Raw genomic sequence first — 15,237 nt, 5'->3', positions numbered from 1 at the left:
CAAGCTATTTTCTACTATTCGTCAACCTAAATGTTCTACCCCACTCTGCTGCTTGTCCCCACACATTATGTATACACCCCCCCCACCCCAGCATATAGACAAATAGAATGCTCATTTCCCCGTCTTTCATTTTCTCATGTCTGCCTACACCAGCGATGACTCTACCCTCGTCCATGTACTTCTCCAAAACCTACTCCTATTTCAAGGCTTAACACAAATCCACCATTTCCGAGAAGTGCTTTGTGAACACACGAGTCCAATCCAATGGCTACTTCCTCCAAGGTTCTGTACCCCTTGACCACACATCTAGTTGACCATTGTCAGACACCCATCTTTTTCCTTCTCTTTTTGTGTGTGTTGACTTGATCGGCACATGTGAATTCTAAAACTTGACCCCAGAAAGGTCAACCATACGTACACCTTCGTTAGCCGCACGAGATTTGAACAGCGTTAGTCTCAAAGGAAGTTCTCAGTTACTTCCTTGGCTCATCACATATTTTGTCTGCAATCAAGATATGTTTCTATAGAGACGGTAGAATCACAACCATATGGCAGATGTTTAGAACAACAGGCTTTAACTGACTGCATTTATTTGAACCTTAAACATCCCAGACCTTTCCCTTAACTATCACCATTAAAACTACAAAACATCAAAGGATATCATACTTGAAAATGACACGTATCTAAAATATCTAACTACAACTTACTACCTTTCTAACTTCAATCACTACATTAAACTAAAAATCAGAGTATTTAAAAAAATTTTTTTAATGTTTTTTTATTTTTAAGAGAAAGAGACAGAGCATGAGTGGGGAAGGGGCAGAGAGAGAAGGAGACACAGAATCCAAAGCAGGCTTCAGGCTCTGAGCTGTCAGTACAGAGCCCGATGTGGGACTTGAACTCATGAACTGTGAGATCATGACCTGAGCCGAAGTTGGACGCTTAACCAACTGAGCCACCTAGGTGCCCCTAAAATTAGAATACTTTTAAGGATTGTCTCTTCTCTACTGCTATGCGATGTCATCTTGCTCTTAAATTGAGTAGCCATATATGAGTATCTATTTCTCATCTTCCATTTTATTTTACTGGTCTATTTGTCTGGCCTTGTCTCTATATTGCCTGGTTTTAATTACTGTACCTTGACTGTATAATACAATCTTCAGTAGAATACATCTTCCTACATTATTTTTCTTAAAGAATGTACTTTTGTTGGTCTTGTGCATCTCCAAATGAATTTAGAGATCAGGTTGTCAATTTCCACAAAGAAACCTGCTGGTCCTTTCATTGGAATTGCACTAAATGTATAGATCAACTTGGAGATAATTGGTATTTTCACAATATTGGGTCTAACCTTGCATGAGAATGATATATCCTGTTATTTAGGAATATGATAGCCATATGGAAGGAAAAATTAAAACATGATTCCCTACTTAACACCATATGCACAAATCAGTTCCAGGTAGATTTAAATTCTAAGTGTGGAAGATAAAACAATATAGCTTCTAGAAAATAATATCAAAGAATTTTTTATGCTCATGGACTAGAGCAGGACTGCTTCAGCGGGAAAAAAAGCTAATCATAAGAGAAATAAGCAATAAATTGGACTTCACTGATGCTAAAAATAATAAAAAGACACAATGAAACAGTGGAAATATAAGTTACCAAATGGGAGAAATATTTACAAAATCCAACAAAAGGACTGTACCCAGAATATATGAAGACCTCTTACAGCTCAATATGAAAGAACATAATATCTCCTCCCAAAAAACTAGGCAAGGAACTTGAAGACGAATTTGACAAAGAACATCAAAATGGCCAATAAATGGGATGCCTGGGTGGCTCAGTCAGTTAAGGGTCCAACTTTGGCTCAGGTCATGATCTCTGTGAGTCTGTGAGTCTGAGCCCCACTCAGGTTCTGTGCTGACAGCTCATAGCCTGGAACCTTCTTCAGATTCTGTGTCTCCCTCTCTTTGCCCTTCTCCTGCTCTCTCTCTCTCTCTCTCTCTCTCTCTCAAAAATAAAGAAACATGAAAAAAAATTAATGGCCAATAAATATAAATAAAGGTGCTCAATGTCATATTCATCAGGGAAATAAAAATTAAAAATACAATGAGACACTAAAGCATACCCACCATAAACACTAATATTACCAAGTTTGGGCAATAATGTGAAATAACAAAAACTTCCATACACAGCAGGTGGAAATGTAAATTAGCAAATCACTTTAAAATCTTGTTTGGGGGCGCCTGAGTGGCTCAGTCAGTTAAGCGACTGACTGTTGATTTCGACTTCGGTCATGACTCAAGGTTTGTGAGTTTGAGCCTCACCTCAGGCTCTATGCTGACAACGTACAGTCTGCTTGGGATTCTCTCTCTCTCCCTCTCTCAGCCCCTCCCCTGCTCTCTCTCTATTCCTCTCTCAAAATAAATAAAGAAATTTAAAATTATATATATGTTCTTCGGTATTAACTACTTAAGTTGAATATATGTATGATCCATGACTTAAAAATTCTACTCACAGTTATATATCCAGTGTGCACCAAAAACCAAACACATACCAAGAAGAGCAACATTATTTTTAACAGTAAAAAGAAACAGGAAAGAACCCTAATCCATCAAATTCTATCAACAATAATCTAGATAAATAAATTACAGTTTTTCACTCCTTAGAAAACCATGCAACAGTGAAAATGAAGGGATCTAATTCTACATGCAACACCATGAATGAATCTCACAAAAAGTGTTGAGCAAAAGAAACCAGCAAAAAAACAAACAAACAACGGGGCGCCTGGTGGCTCAGTTGGTTAAGTGTCCGACTTTGGCTCAAGTCTTGATCTCTGGTTTGTGAGTTCGAGCCCCACGTCAGGCTCTGTGCTGACAGCTCGGAGCCTGGAGCCTGCTTCGGATTCTGTGACTCCCTCTCTCTCTGGCCGTCCCCCACTCTCACTCTGTCTCTCTCTTTCTCAAAAATAAATAAACATTAAAAAATGTTTCAAAACAGACAAAACCCACAGAAGATCATACTGGGTAGTTTCATGTATATATGGTTCAAAAACAGGCCAAACTAATCTATGAGGGGGTTGGGGGGAGTAAACAGTACTTGGAAAGAAATATGAGGAATCTTCTAGGTAACACTCGGGGTGGTGATTACTTCGGTGTGCTTAATGTGTGGTATTTCATCAAGCCATAGGTGTGTAATTTGTGCACTTTTTTGTATGCATATTTCAATTAAAAGAGGATTTTAAAAACCAGATAAAATCTACCAATGCTACTTTTGAAATTGCGTATAAAATACAAATTCAACTAATGTCCTAAGTTTCAGAAAAATCTAAAGCAATACATAAAAGAAGAAGAACGCCTAGGGAGAGATTGGTGTCTTTTTTATCCACGGCCATGAGTTTTCCATTTTTACTTGGTTAACCCATCCTTTCTTTGTCACCCATTGCTGTGCTGGGTCCCTAATACCCTACCGATGGGCTGAGAACACTGCTTGGCTGTTTTAACCCAAGTCACTTTGACTTCCTGTGGTCTTGCCCTGGCCAGAGGGGTCTTACACCTCTGGCACACTAGTCTCACAATTGCCCATTTTCAGAGAAGGAAAATCCTTTTGACATTTGACTTTCTCTCTCAACCTGAAAAATGACTTTTAATCTTCCTGGTTAGAAACTTAAAAAGGCGAGGTGCCTGGGGGGCTCACTCGGTTAAGTGTCCGACTCTCGATTTCAGCTCAGGTCACGATCTCACGGTTGATGAAGTCGAGCCCCACATTGTGCTCTGTGCTGATAGCGTGGACCCTGCTTAGGATTCTCTCTCTCCTCTTTCTCTGCCCCTCCTCCTCACTGTCTCTCTCTCTCCCTCAAAAATAAATGAACATTAAGAAAAAAAAGAAACTGAGAAAGACTTTAGAAAAATACTGTGCTATTGTTACTTGCCCTTTCATTGCTATGATTTTTAACATCATATTGACATCCTCTGAAATCGTCAATTAAACCAGAGTTTGAGATTTCAAGACTATGTTGGCTTTTAGGTTTTTTTCATTAATGGCACTTTTCTCATGGGCTAAATTCTAACTAAATTGCTCTGTCTCGGCCCTTTCTGTTGCGTTGCGTTAGTTGGCCTGTCCATCCATAATACAGCACACGCTCTCTTAATTAATGCAACTTAAAACAGATCTTTATATCTGGCAAGGCAGAATACCCACCTTCTCAGTGTTCCATCCCTACCCCAGTAGGAAGTCACTGCTGCCACTGTCATCTGGTCCTCTCTTTGGGGGAGGAATAGGATTCATAACCAGCCATTGAAGGGGGGCCTTGTGACTTGTTCCGGTGCTGATTGTGAACACAGGGACATGTGTTACTTCCAGGCCATTATACTTAACTGTCAGTTTGAGACCCTCTACAGGTCTCTTTTATCAGTCAAACAAACAAAGCCAATCATCCACGGGCCATGTTGCATCAGAAATAGGTCGTTGCTGTTTTAAGCCACTAAGGACGGAGGGACTGCATGTTCCTGAATCATAATCTAGCTTATTCTGACCAATACACACAAAACCAATTGATGTTTTCAAGAATGTCTGGATATTCTTATTGGAATTTCGGGCAGAATTGCAGGAGATCTGAAGATTCATTTTGGAAGAGTTGACATCTTCACAATATTGAATCTCCCTGTCCAAGAATGTGCTATGACTCTTCACTTACTCCAAGTCTTTACTATTCAGAGTAAAGTTACATAGATTTCATGGAAAAGAATATAAAGTGAAAGTTAGGCTGGGCATGTGTTTCTCTTTACTGATTATTTATATTTGTTATCAAAATGTGAGGACATTTAATCACCTTTTAGTGGGTCATCTTGGCAAATTTTCTTGATTGTCCTAATAGCTTTGAATCGAGTCGCTTAAGTTTCCCATGTAGAGGGGCGCCTGGGTGGCTCAGTTGGTTGAGCGTCTAGCTCTTGATTTCAGCTCAGGTCATGAATCCCAGGGTTGTGGGATCGAGGCCCACATTGGGCTCCATGCTGTGCATGGAGCCTGCTTAGGGTTCTCTCTCTCTCTCTCTCTCTCTCTCTCTCTCTCTCTCTCTCTCTTCCCCTATACCCTTCTCCCCTGTTCATGCACTCTCTCTCTCTCTCTCTCTAAAATAAAAAAAAAATAAAAAATTTTAAGAAGTTTCCCATGTAGAAAATTAATAGTGCCAAATAATGGTAATTTTCTCTATTTTTTCCTACTAATTAATATCTCTTTTTTTCTATTTCCTATCTTGCTATGTTGATGGGAATTCTAGAATAAGATTGACAATACCTATGTATGTGGATTTTTTTTTCCTTTTGTTCTTTGTTAGAGGTCAGCAAGCTTTTTCTTCCATAAAGAGTCAAATAGTAAATATTGTTAGCTTTGGAGGTAATACTATTTCTGTCACAACCACTCAACTCTACCACTGTAGCATGAAGGCAGCTAGCTATACACAATAACTAACAAATAAACATAACTGGTTTTGGCCTGTAGACCATAGTTTACTGAACCCTGATACATTTTAATGACAAAGCTTTCAGTGTTTCACTATGACTATGATTTTTTTGGCCATTTTAAGGAATAAAACTTCAATTATAGATTGATGAAGTTTTCTTTTGTTTTTTTTTTTGGAGGGGGGTTGGTAATCCTTTCCTTTTGGACATCAAGATCATTACATTAAATTTTTTTTTACATATTAATTGCATTAACTACATCTTGAGAATATTCTACTTATTACCTAATGTTGAACCATCCTTATATGCCTACCACACACTTAGTCATAATAAATTATTTTTATTTATTCCTGCATTTTATTAACTGCCCGTTGACTGGATCTCCACAATGTACCAGGAGCTCTTCCAGAAGCAGTAAATACAGCAGTCAATAAAAGTCATGCTTCCATGGAGCTTAGATTCTAGTGGGAGGACACAGATAATAATAAGGGACACACAAGTATGATAGGTGAAGGATAATGAAGCAGAGTGAGTGACAGGCTAGCATGCTACTTCAGAAATGGGGTTCAGGGAAAGCCTCTCTGATCAGGTGACATTTAAGGACGTGGGGGGTGCCATCTAGTCAACCAAGCAATGGACATACTATACTAAAAAAAAAATCTCAGGATAAGGACTGAAAGGGATGCTGGGAGTACACAGTAGAAGCCACTAACATAGTCTTGCCTGGGCCACAGGGTGCCCAGACATTTGGTCAAACATTATTCTGAGTATGTCTCTAAGGGTGTTCCTGGGTGACTCATGTGAGTCAGTAAACTGGATAAAGCAGATTGCCCTTCTTTTTTTTTTTTAAATAAAAAGTTTATTTATCATAGAGAGAGAGTGCACGCACACCATGGGGGAGAGGGGCAGAGGGAGAGAGAGAGAATCTCAAGCTCGGCGTGGAGTCCAACCCAGGGCTCCATTTCATGACCCTGGGATCATGCCTTGAGCTGAAGTTGAGAGTCCAAAGCTCAACCAATGGAACCACCCAAGTGCCCCTGCAGACTGCCCTTGCTAATGTGGCCAGGGTTCATCCAATCCGCTGGAGATCTGAATACAGCCACAAAAAGACTGAGTAAGAGGGAACTCCTTTTGTTCCTGTTGCCTGACTGCCTTGAGCTGGGTCATCTGTCTTCTCCTGCCTTTAGACTCAAGCTGAAACATATCGGCTCTTCTTGGGTATCTAGCCAGTTGGCCTTCTGACTGGACCCTCCACCGTAGACTCTCCTGGTTGTCAGCCCTTCAGATGGGGATGAGAACCACACACTGTCTCTCCTGGGTCTCCGACTTGGCAACTGCAGATCTTGGGACTTCTGAGCCTTCCAAGTCCCATGAGTCAATCCCTCATAATAAATCTCTCTCTTTCTTTCTCCCCCTACACCCACACACCACACGCATTCATTCTACTGGTTTTGTTCTTCTGAAAATCCCTGACTAGCACAATGAGCAGAAGAGAGAAATGTTCCATAACGGCATGACTTACAGTCTCAAAACTGGGAGTCAAGGGCAGTTTCAAGCAAACGAAAGTTCAGCAGGGCTGAAGCATGTGGGATACATGAATTAGAGCCAATGACATTGAGCAACGTGGAGACACTGAACTGGATTTCATCATATACCAGGCATTTTAAGAAGAGAAATTATTCAGGCTAAGGCTCTGGCTCAAAGCAAAAAGAAATTAAAGCATAATAGGGGCGCCTGGGTGGCTCGGTCAAATATCCCACTTCGGCTCAGGTCATGATCTCGCGGTCACTGAGTTCGAGCCCCGCGTCGGGCTCTGTGCTGACAGCTCGGAGCCTGGAGCCTGCTTCCGATTCTGTGTCTCCCTCTCTCTCTCCCCTTACCCCGCTCACACTCTGTCTCTGTTTCTCAAAAATGAATAAATGTTAAAAAAAATTTTTAAAGCATAATAAAAGGGTGGTCCCCTCCCCCCAAAATTGTAGCCAGATGGGGAAATTTTAAAATGTTCTTTTAAAATTAGTGTTGGGCCAGGGGTACCTGGGTGGCTCAGTCAATTGAGCGTTTCGACTGCTGCTCAGGTCATGATCTCCCGCTTCATGAGTTCGAGCCCCGCAACGGGCTCTCTGCTGTCAGAACAGAGCCTGAGACGGATCCTCTCTTCTCTTCTCGCTGCCCCTCCCCAACTTGCACTCTCAAAAATAAATAAACGATTAAAAAGAAAATTAGTGTTGGGCCAAAAGGCACATGAAAACTTCAATTATAAACTTTTTAGAAATTAAAAAAATATAAAGGATACGATCAAAGCCCCCCAAAAATAAAAGGGGGGGAGCCTTAGGTTTATCAGAAACCAAGAAAGACTGACAATAAAATACTCGATTCTAGAAGTTTAAAAAAAGTTGAGGAAAAAACCCCAACAAGGATAAAGAGCCTCTCTTCCTGCCATTCTCTACATAGAGAGCTCTTCTCCAATATCTTCCTGCCTCCTGCAGGTGACTTCTGTTCAAACGCCACTGACCAGAGCTTTCCCCGAAGCTCAACTCTAAAACGGCATGATATCCTGTCACTCTGTCATTCTGCTTTGTTATCCTTCATTTGCCATATTCTGTGTGTCTTTGTTACCACCTGTACTCTCCCCCTAGAACATAAGCTCCGTGGGACTAGGGACCTCGGTTTGTTTTGTCCCCTGCTGCACCCCCAACTTCTAGAAGCATGCCTGGCACGTGAGTGCCCGTGGCAGGGTCTGCGACCAGCCTGTTGACATTTTGTCCCCTATCGAGTATAAGGCTTGACATTTGGCAGACACAAAATAGATATTTATTGAACGTGTGTTATCATGTTTCACTGGAGATTTAAAGAAATCAATATTTTGGGGAGTACAAAAACCTATATACATAGTTATTAAATCAAATGTAATAATTAAAATATCCCACTCATCTAGGGGCGCCTGGGTGGCTCAGTTGGTTGAGCGTCCAACTTCGGCTCAGGTCATGACTTCACAGTTCATAGGTTCGAGCCCCATGTCGGGCTCTGTGCTGACAGCTTGGAGCCTGGAGCCTGCTTTGGATTCTGTGTTTCCCTCTCTCTCTGCCCCTCCCCTGCTCATGCTCTGTCTTTCTCCTTCTCTCAAAAATAAATAAGCATTAAAAAAATTTTTTTTAAATATTCCACTCATCTATATCATATTTTGTCAAATCCTAAAAGTCGCATTGTGTTAAAAATACAATACCAAGGGGGCACCCAGGTGGCTCAGTCGGTTAAGTGTCCGACTTCAGCTCAGGTCATGATCTCGCGGTTTGTGGGTTCGAGCCCCATGTCAGGCTCTGTGCTGACAGCTCAGAGCCTGGAGCCTGCTTCCCATTCTGCGTGTCCCTCTCTCTCTGCCCCTCCCCAGCTCATGCTCTGTCTCTCTCTCTCAAAAATAAATCACATTAAAAAATTAAAAAAAAATTGATACCAAGATTGTATCAATTGTTTCTCATCTATAATATATCTCAACATGATTTTTTTTTTTTTGGCACATAAAGTTTCATGACTCTTTTCTTGTTTTGAATTTTTCATTAATACCACATAACCCTTTTTTCCCCCACAAATCACAAATGCTTTTAGTCTTAAATTCCATTTTGTGTGATAGTAAAATCATGCGCTGAGTTTGTTTTTTTCATTTTCCTGAAATACTGAATATTTTCACTCTTTGTGCCGTGTTACTTTGGGCCTCTCTACTACAAACAGCTAGGATTTGCCTTTCACTCGATCTGAAAATTCTTTTATCTTCTGCTCAGAAGTTTAGCCTGTTCTCATCTTTTTCAAAAAAATATTTATTTTATTTCTTTTTTTTTAATTCTTTTTAACGTTTATTTATTTTTTTGAGACAGAGAGAGACAGAACATGAACAGGGGAGGAGCAGAGAGAGAGGGAGACACAGAATCCGAAACAGGCTCCAGGCTCTGAGCTGTCAGCACAGAGCCCGACGTGGGGCTCGAACTCACAGACCGTGAGATCATGACCTGAGCCGAAGTCGGACGCTTAACCGACCAAGCCACCCAGGCGCCCCTATTTTATTTCTTTTGAGAGAGTGAGAGAGTAGGGGAGGGGCAGAGAGAGGGAGACAGAGAATCCCAAGCAGGCTCCACACTGTCAGCACAGAGCCCGACGCGGGGCTCGAACTCACGAACTGTGCGAGATCATGACCTGAGCCGAAGTCGATGCTTAACCGACTGGGCCACCCAGGCGCCCCCCCCCCCCCCCCATTCTCACTCTTAATGTGACAACAGTGACCCTGGTCATATCTTTGTTATCACGTTACACGCGTTCTATTTCATGAGCATCTTTGTACTAGGACATCTTTCTAAATCTAGCTCTTTCTTCTACGTGGCCTCTCTATGCTCCTCCTTTATGGAGGCCACAGTGTCTGCCCTGGCAAACAGAGGGCAGCTGAGAGTCTCTGATGGAGAGAAAACCCGGTCTGCCCTAGCTTTCCCCCTGGCTGAGTTGTTCCTTCATTTCCTAGCACAGATAAGCTACGGACCCAGCAGGAAAAAAAAGGGCTCCAAGGAGCTGATGCCCGTCTCTTGTTGGCCCCCTCGTCCCCGACACCCACATCCACTTGAGAGGCTTATTCCAAGCCTCTACCTACACTGATTTCCCAGCATACTCAGCGGCATGATGGAGCTGCTTGGGTGGCCTTGCAGGAGCCAAATCTGCGCATCTCTCCCCTGTCTGCTGTGGTAGGCTGAAATTGGCCATGGCAGGAACATTGACACGGTGCATCACGTCAGGGCTTTGTTTGTCCGGAGTGCTGGTAAACCCTTCTCCACTCACCACTCATCCCTGCCAACACCTGCCTTTTCTAAACAAGGGGAACGGAGACTTTGTTATCCTTGGCGCTTCCTCTGTAGCGTGCCCAGATACTTCAAACTTTGTAACGTGTTGCTGAAATTCCATCCTCATTTTCAGTGCTGATGAGGCATTTCCCTGGTTTTTTTGTGTGTCCCCTGGGCATTTTAACACGGTTTCTGCGTGTGGGGTAGGGATGGACCCCTGATCTCCAGTTATCGTCTGTTTCAGAAGTCCCCGTGACGTGTCTTCATCCCATCACCCATGCAAAACATGGGCAGATTTATGCAGGTCCCTGTTTGCTGCCTTAATTATCACCGCTCTGCCAAATAGCACTCGCTCTGCCACTAATGATTCTAATCTAAGCTGGGAATTGATGTTGACAAAACACAAGCTGTTTAGTTTCTGCAGAGGCTGATCAAATCTCCTATGGAAAACAGAGGCTTTACTAGATATCCATAATCAAAGCCCCATTGATTGAGGAAAAATCCGGTGGATACGCAGGGAGGTAGGTAATCAGATTCTCTGAGAAGGTAGGAGGAAATATTCAAGATTACGAATATATCATGACCGTTATATCACTGAGTTATCAGGTTGTCCCTCAACTAGATGTACATGCTCTGTGGAGGTACCCCCAAGGCTCATTGTTAAAATATCTCATTTAGGGCAAACTTGTCAAGGCAACTGGGTATGTTTTAGGGCTTAGAAAGGAATACGGTTAGCATGTGAGGCAAAACCAGAGAGATTATGGCCATTTTGTAAATCAAGAAGACTTTATAGGAGGAAATAGGGAGCCATTGAAGGTTTTTAAGCAGGAAAACAATGCAATAAAAGTTGTAATTAAGGAAGATTAGTCTGGCAGTGTTAGGGCAGGATCTATATTAAGACCCTTATATGGGAACAGAGATAGAATTAGGAATGAGTTAAAAATAAAAAACAAAAAGACAGAGAGAAAGAGAGAAAAAGCATCAAATCTCTTCTACTTTTAGTAGGCACTTAAGGTAACGCATAGACTGGGAAATACTCGAAGTCTTGCAAAGCTTTCTCAGTTCATTAAGTTAAATTGCCTCTTTGCTCTCACTTAGTATTCATGAATGCCAGAGCTAGTCCTGTGTTACAACACAGGGAGTCTCCAGGCAGCCCAGGGACCTCTCGAAGACTCCTTTTCACGCCGTTTCATTGTTGCAGGGAAATGAGCACCGTTAGCCAACAGCCCACATGCAGTGTGAACCTCCCACTGTCCTCTTTTCTGGAGCAGCTGAAATCTCATCCATTCTTAAGGGAATAAAGGAACCGGAGCCCAAGCCTGTTAACTCTCATTCAAGAGTCATTAGACGGCCATAAAAATTCAACAAGCGTACCAAGATGACTGGGGGTTCTTGCAGGCTTATGGCAGGAAAGAAATGGTATCTGCCATGGGTAATGGTCAGTGCTCATCCTTGAGACAGATAGGACTCCGGCCGAACCTTTGGTTGTCAAAAATCGCTGTTCCTGCCTGGAACACCTGTCCCGTGTGCCCACATTATCTGATTCCTACACAGGATCCAAGCAAAGCCTACCCTCCCTGGTGAATCCTTGCCAGCTCCTTGAGTTCACAGCCGTCCTTGACTTGAGCTGGAACAGGTTTTCCCTGCAGCACAAAATGGCATTTGGCTGATGTTTCCTGGATGGCTATTTATCCTTTCTTGCATGAATTTTCTCTCTAACTGGATTATCAACTCCTTAAAGAAGGAACCATGTCTGACACGTCCTCCAAGGTCGGTGGCATCAGAAGACAATGCAGGTGTGGAGGTTAAGCTCACTCAATATCCTTTATTCCAAATTAGGCTCACTGTGGTGAGTTCTCCCAAGCCCCAAGCCCAACCATTTATCCATCAGTCTCAATAGTCATCCGTGGCTACTCTCTTCCTAAAAAGATAGAGGCGATACAAATTAAGTTCCAATAACTTCCTTCCTCTGTGCTCTATGCGTTTTCTTTTCCTCCCCCCGCATTTTCAGGGGCAAAGCTGGTAACTTCCTTTTGGAATCTGCTTTTGAAGTCACCCCGTCTTCTACCCCCCACATTTTCAATCCGTCCCCTTCTGCTACAAGGGGCGCCTGGGTGGCTCAGCTGGTTAAGCGTTGACATTGGCTCAGGTCATGATCTCGCAGTTTGTGGGTTCAAGCCCCGTGTAGGGCTCTGTGCTGACAAGTCGGAGCCTGGAGCCTGCTTCAGATTCTATATCTCCTTCTCTCTCTGTCCCTCCCTTGCTTGTGCTCTGTCTCTCTGTCTCTCAAAAATGAAGAAATGTTAAAAAAGAAAAAGAAAAAAAAAAGAAAAGAAAAGGAAGGCCCTCCCTTCTTCCTCTGCACACTGTGGTTCTTCCCTCTCCCTTTGCAGGGGCTACGCCATTAAAGCACCCTTCACGCCATTCTCTTTCTCAGCCCCTTTCAGAGAACCTGCCCAGGGGCATCTTTCTATCCCACGTTCCTTTTGCAATGTCCAAAGGAATAGAAAATAAGGGATAACATAATTTCAAGCCTGGAAAACAGGAAGGGTGGCCTGGAATGAGGAAAGAGCCAAGCATCCCTTCTGCTTCATAGATATGAAGGAAAAGGTGTTCTGGGCAACAAGTGGACGGTATTCCTAGAAGACCAAATTATACCCAATAGGAACACTGCAGAGGAAATGAAAAGAATTCTCCCTAAGAGGAAATACATGTCCTATATACATGTGGAAAGACTGAGCATAATCAGGAATCAAAGCAAAGCCCACAAATGCACCACTGGACTACCATTATTTTACTTGATAAACTGACAAAGATACAGAAGGAATACTTCTGGTATTGTTGAGCCTATGAAGAAGTAACGAGAGGTATATTTTTCGAGTAAAAATTCTGTGCCTAGAAACTTAACCTAAGTAATCAAACAAGTGTACACACACATATGAACAAAAATATTTAAAATGTCGAAAAGTTAAAAACTGCTATTAAGAAAGGGATTACGTCAATGATGATAGCCCTGTTGCAGTCATCGTAAATTACGATTTGCATATGTTCGTTGACATGAAAAGCTATTCGTGGTGTACTGTTTTCTAAAATCAACAGATTCCATGTTACTCTATAAATAATGTTCCATTTCTGTTTACATAACAACCTAAATGTATATTTGGAAGACAATTTATAAATAATAAGTGTTTATCTTTGAGGGGTGTGTTGTGGACGACTGGATTTTGTTTGTTTTGGTTATTACAATTTTTAGTTTTTTTTTTTTCTACAATGAACAATACTCTGTATGATTTAAAAATAACACTTCTGTCGGGGCACCTGGATGACTCAGTCGGTCGAGCGTCCGGCTTTGGCTCAGGTCACGACCTTGCTTTGTGAGTCTAAGCCTCACGTCGGGCTCTGTGCTGACAGTTCAGAGCCTGGAACCTGCTTCGGATTCTGTGTCTCCTCCTCTCTCTGCCCCTCCCCTGCTCATGCTCTGTCTCTCTCTGTCTCTCAATAATAAATAAACGTTAAAAAAAACCACACTTCTGTCTATACTGTATTCACTGAAATCTTTGGATTTTGTTCTTCCTTAGAAAAGAGTGGCGGTGGCCTCTTCTTCTTCTGCTCCTTCTTCTCCTCCTTCTCCTCCTCTTCCTCCTCCTCCTCCTCCTTCTTCTTCTATTCTTCTTTCACCTTCCTGCAACATTTCATATAGGTGACTGTATAAACTCCTTTTCCATCTTCTTGGCTTTGCATTCTTTTGTTTTTCTCCATCTGTAACTCTCTCCCCTAGTTGACTTTCCTTTACATTGGCGTGCCACCATATTGCACCATCTACCTTTTTTTTCTCTTCTCTTGACCTAGATGACTTACACTACTGCCTATGCACACATAACTCAAACATCCGAATCTTCACAATTCCAGCTTACCTCACAAAATCATAGCTCCAAATACCCGCTGGACTTCCTGAGTGCAGTGTTTATTCCGTACCTGCTATTTTCAGGGAACAGTACCTAGAGATGACACCACAGTAACAGAGGGAGCCCACCTTTGAGGAACACACAATCTCCACTTGGATTTTCTGATTTCAATATATTTAACAACAAATGTGTCTCCTCACCTTTTCCTAAATCAGTTCTTCTTCCCCATGTTCCATTTTCTGTTACCAGCACAACTAGCATTGTAGTTACCAGCCCCACCTGTTACTCCCTTAACAAGGGAGGGGCCTGCCACCATAGTAGAACTCAGCCTCAACATATATTGGAGTTACCTAGGAAGTTTTAAAATATACCAATGCTTGTTTCCCACCCCCAGAGATTTTATTTAATTAGTCTAGAATGCCACTCCAATTTAGGAGTTTAACATTTCCCCCGGTGGTTCTAATATATAGCCAGTGTTAAAAGTCACTGTACCAGAGAAAGGTCAGGACTTCATTACTGATTGCATGATGAAAGGAGAATGGTCAAACTTTTTTTAGTACTGTTATTTCCTAGTAATAATGCCCGAGTTCACTATCTTTCCCTTGGATGGTTGAAGCTGAATTGGCTTTCCCAGGAAAGTCAACTCTTTATCCAACTCAGCTCCAGCCTTTATAACATTTCCAGAATGTATGGAGAGAATATAATCATCCTGCCATTTAGAAACCTCCATGCTTTGACCTGGATGGATCTTTTCAGTGTTATTCCACATTCAAACGTCAGTTAAACTGGACTGCCCATTGCTCCCCAGTGTCTCTGTCCTGACTTTGCTTTTGCCCCTGCCATTCCTTCCACCTTGACTATCCTTCACTCCTACCTGTCAATCACAATTCCACCAATCCATTAGCTCTGAAGATTGATGTCTAACCAGCCTTGATAACACAACCCCCCCCCCCCCCCCAACCACTGGAGCAACTTCTCACTATCCTAAACTCCAAAGCACCTCTTATTATACTTAATCAGTCCTGTCTTATGGAAAAGTTATGTAGATACATATCA

At 42.2% G+C, this 15,237-nt stretch overlaps 1 long non-coding RNA gene across 11 annotated transcripts in view; it reads right to left on the bottom strand.

The window, feature by feature from the left end:
• LOC109245840 (uncharacterized) overlaps nucleotides 1-15,237 on the bottom strand; it is a 228,326-nt gene that overhangs the window by 35,458 nt on the left and 177,631 nt on the right. The gene's annotated exons all lie outside the window — the stretch shown is intronic.

Source organism: Panthera pardus, unplaced genomic scaffold, assembly GCF_024362965.1.
Source record: "Panthera pardus isolate Hobbes unplaced genomic scaffold, ASM2436296v1 HiC_scaffold_3, whole genome shotgun sequence".
Classification (NCBI taxonomy): domain Eukaryota; kingdom Metazoa; phylum Chordata; class Mammalia; order Carnivora; family Felidae; genus Panthera; species Panthera pardus.
This window is presented reverse-complemented; position numbering and strand designations above follow the sequence as displayed.